Here is a 7,163-nt window from a genome sequence, read left to right on the forward strand (position 1 = left end):
TGATGACTATTTAGTGTATCGACAAACATAACTGGATTTCAGGCTACATTGATTCACACGCACGCACGCACGCACTCAAATGTATGTTTGTCTGACACAAAACACGAAACGTAGCAGCTTAATTAGAGGCTGAATCTGAAACCTCTGCTGGGCAACAAGTGTCGTTGATTTCAAAGTGAAATCACGGAATGATGCAGATCCCGCGTGGCCTGACGGCGAGACCCGCGGTCGATTCCTTGCACGGAAAGCAAGTTTATAGATAGATAGACAGACAGATAGATAGATAGATAGATAGATAGATAGACAGACAGACAGACAGACAGACAGACAGACAGACAGACAGACAGGCAGGCAGGCAGGCAGGCAGGCAGATAGATAGGTTGATAGATAGATATATACATATATATAGCATTATTTCCTTGCTTTGAACAAGATGTGCTTAATTTATTATCAGCACAAATTAATGACATCCCGTGTGGTCTAGTGGCTAGGATACGCGGCTCTCACCCGCGAGGCCCGGGTTCGATTCCCGGCACGGGAAAGGGCGAGCTAATTTTATAATATATTTCTTATATTACCTTTTGGTTTCTATTTCGAAGTCGCTTACTCGTGCGGATCAGTATTACTCGTAGCATAGATTTTAGATAGCTTGAAAACAAAACTGTGAAATTAGTGGTAAGATAAGCATAGCCTGAGAAAGGTTCTGGATGCAACTGCGAGTGTGTTTGCTTAAGCGTGTGGTTCTGTGAGTCTCGAATGTTTTTGCTTTATACGTATTATATGAGAGTTTGTTTTGCGCTTTAGTGAAGGGAATTTTGATAGGAAGCATTAAATAGGATTACTAGTATTGTAGGTCTGTCAGAAGTTACGGATTATGGTAACATTACAGAATTTTAGGATGCTTCTTTGAAGCTTACACACATACACACGCACACACACACAGACATGTGTGTGTGTGTGTGGGTGTGTATTGATAGATGGATAAATATACACATGTAGCTAAAGACAGAGAGAGAGAGAGAGAGAGAGATAAACATATATACATAGATACATAGATACATAGATAGATAGATTTATATATAAAAATATTTATATTTATATGTATATATATACATATACATAAATATAAATCTACAAATACATGTGCGCACACACACACACATACACACACCCACGTATATACATGATCTATTTCCATGTGATTTAATTGTGTTGGAATCAAAAGCAGCATATGTTGCCCAGCAGTGGTATCAGTTTAGCCTTTATTCAGTTCCCCAAACGTTTTAGGTGCGACCCTTCACAGTAGTCTTAGCCTGGGCTAGCAACCCTAAATGTGTGAACATGTAATATATCCAACCATTTTAATGGAACTTATACTTATAGATGAATAGTAGCTTACGTTAGTAGCTGGCGACCCTCAGAAAAACCCTGGTGACTCTTATTAAGCTTAATAAGTTTCTACTTGTTTCACGTCTCTCCGTCAGACTGATATGCGTGCGTGCGTGTGCGTGCATGTGCTTGTGTGCTTGTGTGTGTGTGTGTGTGTGTGTGTGTGTGTGTGTGTGTGTGTGTGTGTGTGTGTGTGTGTGTGTGTGTGTGTGTGTGTGTGTGTGTGTGGCCTGAAATCCAGCTATATTTTTTCTATTTGTCATCAGCGAAGTCTACGGTATAATAATGTGCATTTGGAACACTTCAGATTCACGAAATATGTCCGACTGTGGGCAGTGAGGCAACTGCAACAAATTACAAAAAGAGCATTGTTTTACCATCAAAGAGAGAGAGAGAGAGAGAGAGAGAGAGAGAGAGAGAGAGAGAGAGAGAGAGAGAGAGAGAGAGAGAGAGAGAGAGAGAGAGAGAGAGAGAAAGAGAGGAGAGAGAGACACACACAGAGAGAGAGAAACACGGCAGAGTCTTTCGAGGTGAGTAAAACTATTTCATAATGAAGGTCGCAGAGAAGTAGGCCTACGATAAACTGGTATGCACAACGGGGACAGTGAAACGTTATTCCGAGTGCAGCAAAAAAACACTATATGGTATATTATGGATTCTTCCAGCGATTGCCACAGACGCCGTTCTTGTTCCTGTTCTCATGGAAGGTGGAAAAGGAAGTGAGGCAGAGTGCACTGCAGCACGATGTGGTTCTCTTGCAGACGAGGCCTAAATGCTGAGCGATCTAGTGGCTGATGCGGGAGGGAGGATGTAGAAAGAATAAAGAATACGGTATTATTACCGTATAATATCGTAATATTATGCTGTGTTCCATTTAGATGTTTAGAAAACGGTTATCTCACAAGATTTTAGGAAGACAGAGGAGGTATTACATAATTCTATGCAATGCCGCGGGGTGGGGGGGGGGGGGGAGCCGCCTATCCTAAGCCTCTAGACAAAAGTAACATAAAATTTTCAGGTCATATTTTGATTTTGCTGGTCTATTCTTTTGAAAGGAGACGGAGGGATAGAGAAAAGGAGGTGGGCGAAAAAAACTAATTAATAAGAGAAAGGACGTTGTGAATTTTGCGTAAGACGGTCTAACCAAGGGAGGTGTGGCACCTTCGATGACGTCATCAAGACTCCCCGTGCTTCTCCCGAAATTCCGATTGGTTCTGTAGCGGTGGCACTGAAGAGGCGGATGTCGTTAATGCTGCTCCTAAGATTAACTTCGATCTGCTGAAGGAATGTCTTTGAAAAAAGAAGTATAAATCAAAGTTATTTAGCTCAACCAAGCAACGTTGGTTCCGCGGGGCCGATGCTGCACCTTCCCACTTTACTTTCCTTCGGCAAATGCTTCCGTTATTCAGCAGACATGGGAAGACTTTTGTCAGCTCTAGTTACGTCCATACTAATGCTTTGACAACTTGGAAACAGAGGTCTTTGTCAGGGTTTTAGAAAGATGTTTAACAAGATAGTTAACCTGACCCTTTCCTTATTTTATTATTTTAGAACATGAAATAATAGTCATAGTAATGCCGTGTCACGCATTTCATCTAAACGTTTCACAATAATCTTCTCAGTTACACAAAACAAACCAACCCATATAATACGTACAAAGTAAAAGCTGACGAGACCCACACAGTCTCACAAGTAAGCACAGACACTCGCAGTTGCATCCAGAAACTATGTTAGTCGTCCCACTGATTTCAGTGTTTTCTTTTGAAGTTATTTATATTTCATGCTTCGGATAATACTAATCTACATGAGCAAGCAACTTGAAAATAGAAACCCAACCAACATAAGACATAATACAGTAAAAGAGTACATTTATTCCCGAGTCGAGAATCGAACCCGGGACTCGCGGCTGAGAGCCACGTATCCTACTCACTAGACCACATTGGCCTTAGTTATTGGAGATAGTTGTGCTTACCATGATATTAACCTGTGAGGGGGGGGGGTGCCATAATGCCTCCGCCATTGATCCTTATCCGGAAATTTCTTCTTTCGTTTGGCCATTTCATCGTCAAATTAGATGTGCTACATCCTGCAAAGCTATTTTGAGAGAGAACTGCGCTTCCAAAAGCTCTTTCTGTTGCCATATTTCTTTTCCTCTTCAAGAAATAGAAGAAATTAGAAGTCTGCAGCTGGGAAATTCGAGGTCTGCAGCCATCAAAAAAAGAACTTGTTTCATCTAAATAAATCATATGCAATAATCTACAAACATTCAGTGGAAACAGAGCTGTTATTGTAAAATCGCCATTCCTCCCTTCTCTATTTCCTTCTGGTTCCTCTCGTCGTTCCCTTTCTGCCAACTTCGTAAATGGGTTAGCATCTATTGTGTTTTAACGTTCATCAGAATAATCGATGAATTGCTAAATAGAGAGTATTAAAGCAACAATTTAACAAATCTTAACGGAGGAGGCACGTGACCCTCCCACCCCCCCTGACTACTCAATTGGCTCTATATTCACAATAAATCAAACGTAGGCGGTTGCTGCCGAGAGAATCAACGAGAATTTGCCATATTCCCCCAGTTTCGTAATGCCCGAGGTTCTGTTCTTGGTAGCGTTGATTACTTTGTTAGTTGGTTGGATACAAGAATAACGAAAAGTTATGAATTATTTTAGCCAGGGGTGTGTCTAACCTAAATTTTGATGCTATTAAGCCTTACTCTATAGAGAAATTGCTTCAGAAGATCCAGGTTAATCTCGAGAGCAGCATTTACGACATCCGTCTCTAAAGTGCCACACCTCCCTTGGTTAAACCGTCTTACGCAAAATTCCAAATCGTTCTTCTATTCATTCGCTCTTTTTTCTTTCTTTCTTTTTTGCCCTCACCCTTCTCTCTCCCCCTCCCTCTCCCTTCAGAAGAATAGAAAATATGACGAAATTATATCGTTACTTTTGTCTAGAGGCAAGGATACGCCCCCACCCACCCCCACCTCACGGCACAGAATAGAATTAAGTAATAGGAGAGAGGAAGAGAGGGAGAGAGAGGAGAGGGAGATAATAGTAATAATTATGAAAACAATAATAACAATAGTAATAATAATGACAAATATGATGATAACGATAATACAAATTATAATGATAATGATAGACATCACGCTAATAATAATATTAGTAACAATAACGATTATTGAATTGTAATTTTAATGATAATGGTGATAATGATCATAATGATTGCAATGATGGCACTGATTAATGTTTATAGTAATAATAACAAAAAATCTTGTAGTAATTTTCATGATAATTATGATAATGGTAATAATGATCATAATAGAAGTAATAGTATAATAATATTGATAATAGTAATCATAATGATAACAATGATATCAATAATAATGATGTCAGTTATAATAATAATAATAACTGTAATGGGAATTGTAATAATCATGATAATTAAAATAACTCTAATAATGATGATTATAATGACGATCATTTGCTACCGTATTTAATAATATTTTTATTATAATGACGATCATTTGCTACATCGCAATTTTTGTATTTCATGTCGGGTTTACAGCATGATAACAATTTTCTTTGTCTTATTTTCTGTTTTGTTGGTACATTTGTTTTGTATCTATTTTGCATTTGTTCTTTCTTTCACACATATTGCATTTTTTCTTTTACACATACGAAGAAAAAGCACACACACACGCACATACAAAGAAAGGGGCACTCACATACGTAGAAAAACGTACACAGGCGCACATAAATGGAGTCGGGGAAAACAGACTGCAACCGAGACGGCTTGTTTTTTTTTCATTATTACTCTTCCTTCATACTCTTTATACTTTCTTATTTGTTAACGTCACTTTTCTTTTCTTTTCTTGGTTATCTACATCGCAATTTTCCTGTTTTATATCGCAAATTTCGACGCATGTTTTCCCCAATTTTTCGCCTTGTGTTTTATTAGCGAGATTTTTTTTTGTATTTATTTCGCAATGTTAATCTCTCTCTCGCACTGTTTTCTTAATTCGCATTTTGTCGCAGGTTGGACTCATTTTCTACTTTTGCATTTTCTCATTTTACATTTTCATGCATTTTCTATTTATTTTTTTTCTCACTCGCCTTTATTTTCTAATTATTGGGACGTTTCTATGTATATTTCTTATTAGAATTTTTATTGCACTTTTAACGATATACGTATATTTTACACAGGAGTGATATGGCTCGTTTTGACATCCTACACTGAAATAGGAAAGAATGTAATTTTTATTGACCTATCATGAGTTGCACATGGCCTACACGCACACACAGAAGCACACATACACACAGAAAAATACACAATAGGGAAAAACTGATTGCAACCGACGGGCGTCTTCTAATTTTCGTGCCCGGGGCTTTTCATGTCTTTCAGCCCCGGGCGAGGTTGCAACCAGAGGGAGCGCTTTTGGCTCCCTTTTGCAGATTCGAACTCGCGATCACGGGTTTCGAATCTGGCGCCCTTACCCTCTCGGCCACGGTGACGAGGGGCAATAGAACTGGGTTGGGAGAAGCTTTTATGCAACAGCAGTCGAGTAGAGAATATAGTCTGAAATTAGATGGCTTGTCAGCTACTTTTAGTGTCAACGTTGACACTATCGAGGTCAACAACATTTCTCTCTCTCTGTCTTTCTCTCTCCCCCCTCCCTCTCTCTCTCTATCTCTCCCCCCCTCCCTTTCTCTCTCTTTCTTCATCTCTCTCTCGCTCTCTTTCTCTCTCTCTCTGTCTTTCTCTCTTTCTCCATCTCTCTCTCTCTGTCTGTCTGTCTCTCTCTCTCTCTCTCTCTCTCTCTCTCTCTCTCTCTCTCTCTCTCTGTGTGTGTGTGTGTGTGTGTGTGTGTGTGTGTGTGTGTGTGTGTGTCTGTCTGTCTGTCTGTCTGTCTGTCTCTGTCTCTCAAAAAAAAGGAAAAGGAACAACGAAGCGAGGAGCAAGAAAACACACGGCTATTCACGTGTTTTCATGTTTTTTTCCCTACGTTGTTCATTTTGCTCTCTCTTTCTCACTTTCTCTCCCCCTTCCCCGCCTTTCTCCTAGTCACCAAAAGTCTTCCCTTTCCCGTTCTCATCCCCTTCCGTCCCTTTCCCTTCAACCAGCTTCACCTGATACGAGGTCAGTCCAAAATCCTATCATATGTTACGTAAATATGTATTAATCTTATATAAATACAAAGTATAAATGCAATGATATTTCATATTCTATGTGTACGCTACTTGCTTTTTTTTCTTTTCTTTTTCATCTCAATCAACTGTAAATGAATGCTTCTGTTTAACTAACCTCTAAATTAATTGTTATATTTCTAACATAATAAAACGTGCCAATTAGTTCAGGTAAAAAATGCCACAAATGTTAACTATTGTTATGACATATAGACAGATGGAGAAAGAGAGAGAGTTTGAGTGAGAGTTTGAGTGAGAGAGAGTTTGAGTGAGAGAGTTTGAGTGAGAGAAAGAGAGAGAGGGGAGGGAGGGAGAAAGAGAGAGAGAGAGGGGGGGGGAGGGAAAAAGAGAAAGAAAGAAAGAAAGAAAGAAAGAAAGAAAGAAATAGAGAGGGAGAGAGAAAGTTTGTCAGCAAAAATATGTAAGCAGGACGTATACGCTGTACATATATCCCTGTTGCGTTCTTTCAATCTTGTAGACAAATAATTGGAAACAAGAAACAAGTTTATTTGACAAGCTAGGAAATATTTACTAGTGAAAACGGCACATTATTCTCTCTCTCGCTCTCTCTCTCCTCTCTCTTACAAA

The 7,163-nt window shown here is 39.3% G+C and overlaps 1 non-coding gene across 1 annotated transcript; it reads left to right on the forward strand.

Annotated features, from left to right (window-relative positions):
• The first annotated feature begins 469 nt into the window (after positions 1 to 469).
• On the forward strand, positions 470 to 541 carry TRNAE-CUC (transfer RNA glutamic acid (anticodon CUC)). Its single transcript has one exon. It is a non-coding gene; the product is annotated as a tRNA-Glu (tRNA).
• The last annotated feature ends 6,622 nt before the right edge of the window (positions 542 to 7,163 follow it).

The sequence above is a fragment of the Penaeus vannamei genome, chromosome 11 (genome assembly GCF_042767895.1).
Source record: "Penaeus vannamei isolate JL-2024 chromosome 11, ASM4276789v1, whole genome shotgun sequence".
In the NCBI taxonomy this organism is placed as follows: Eukaryota; Metazoa; Arthropoda; class Malacostraca; order Decapoda; family Penaeidae; genus Penaeus; species Penaeus vannamei.